At 35.2% G+C, this 1,953-nt stretch overlaps 1 long non-coding RNA gene across 1 annotated transcript; it reads left to right on the top strand.

The window, feature by feature from the left end:
* Positions 1-6: 6 nt before the first annotated feature.
* On the top strand, positions 7-1,935 carry LOC123964434. Its single transcript, XR_006823440.1, has 3 exons — positions 7-1,251; positions 1,401-1,478; positions 1,803-1,935. It is a non-coding gene; the product is annotated as an uncharacterized LOC123964434 (long non-coding RNA).
* Positions 1,936-1,953: the final 18 nt, after the last annotated feature.

Below are 1,953 nucleotides of genomic sequence, written 5' to 3'. Positions count from 1 at the left end.
CACTCAGGCCGAAGAGTGGAGTGGTGTGCTCCGTGAGACACAGGAATCACAAGAAATAAATGCTCAGACAGCACCACAACATAAGAAGAAACCAACTGCCTGCTGCAATTATCACTGCCGAGTTGTTTTATTACTTTTTTTTATTAATTTGTTTCAGCCTTTGTAAAGAAAATAATATCAATGCTTGTTATAATGGTGTGCACAGTGTATGATGTTTTTAATGTTCTTACAATTATAAGGATATGGGGAAATGTTTGAGTAGCTTACAGTATCATTAGTACTTCAATCTTGGCGGAACTAACCCTTCATCTCTGTGTAGTTGTTCTTCCATACTCACTGAGCTTCTTAACTCGTTTTGTGCCTTTAACACTAATACAAAAAAAAATACAAAAGCACTTTAATAAATTAATAATTGATAAAAATGCCTAACAGTCTGATTTGTTCAGTGCTCAGTTTGCTGTGAAGGGATTTTGTTATGTACTCAACCTACTGTTTTCTCCATTACCAAAAGTGGACACACGGTGGCGCTGGTGACCTTGCAAAGAAATTTCAAAAGCACCTGTGAAACTACAATGTTGAGAGAAAGTCGTCACTCATCTAAGCTTCTTTTCAGGAGTTTGTTTTCATATGTTTATTTAATATTTAAGATGAGGTTTTTAAGTGGTGAATCACATTGTAGTGGGAGGGTGATGTCAATATAATGGGGGTTAAAGTCGTTTGTAATTTTAAAATAATTAGTAATTGGGCCAATTACTTTACAGTTTTTTTCATGTTTTGCTTCAAAAAAAGGAAAAATACTTGAACTAGCTTAAACTAATAGAAGTGAGTTAACGTTTATGAATATTAAAAGCTAAATATACCACACAAACCTTAAATATATGTATTTTATTTATTCGTATTTAGTTTATTGATGTAATATTTCATATTTGGAAATAAAAGGCGTCACAATTTGAAGGCACTTCCGTGTCGAAGTTATTACGCGTATGTTGGCGAGTTTACAAACAGTTCGGTAACGTTTCATCACCGGAGCATTTAACGAACGTCTTCACTTGGACTAACTTCGCTAACTGGTGGTACAAAGGACTTGACTTAACGTTACCAAATGGCAATTTTTCATGTGATTTTGAGCTGGACTGCTCAAGTGCTCATGTTTCTGCTCTTTATGATTTTCATAGCGTTTCTTGGTTACTGCTTGTATATTAAACACATTCACATGAAATATGACCACATTCCTGGCCCACCGAGAAACAGGTAAGTGAACGTTAACACTAAGTTAGCTTAAGCTAAGTGGGTCGTTCTTAATGATGCTAACGGTACTTGTTTTGTCGTCACCTAGCTAACATTAGCTAAAACAATTGTATTGACAGTAACTTCAGCCGACACTTTTGTTTTTCTCACAGTTTTTTATTAGGACATTCACCAACATTATTGAAGGCAATGAAAAATGGCGGAATTGTGCACGACACATTTCTGGAATGGTAAGTTAAACTCAAACATGTTTAATTGTTCATATGTGGTTGACGAAAGTATGTAAATATTTACAAATAACAAAACATTTAATGTAAAACTGTAACGTTAAACTCAGAACAAATGCAATCGCAAAAAGTTAACGTTAGGTCCCAGGTAGTAAGTTAACTTACCACCACTATGCCCGATGATTCTTGTTGATGCCGTTTTTAAATGTGTTTACGTTATTCATTAGTTATTGTGATCAGTGCACCTTCACTTTGGGTACGGTTTGCACATGTAACTATACATGTATTGTTTGAAATTCAAACTGATAATCAACATGTCGTTTACAGGGCTGAGAAGTATGGGTCTGTGTACAGAGTGAATATTTTCCATTACGTTGTACTCTGTGTGACCTCACCAGAGGCAACCAAGGTAAACACTGGACTTGACAATGATTTAATGTGTAATCTTGAGTTGCATGAACATTGCACAATTAACTGT

This window comes from Micropterus dolomieu, unplaced genomic scaffold (genome assembly GCF_021292245.1).
Source record: "Micropterus dolomieu isolate WLL.071019.BEF.003 ecotype Adirondacks unplaced genomic scaffold, ASM2129224v1 contig_2360, whole genome shotgun sequence".
NCBI lineage: Eukaryota > Metazoa > Chordata > Actinopteri > Centrarchiformes > Centrarchidae > Micropterus > Micropterus dolomieu.
The sequence above is the reverse complement of the archived record's forward strand: the minus strand, read 5'-3'. Positions and strand labels throughout refer to the sequence as shown.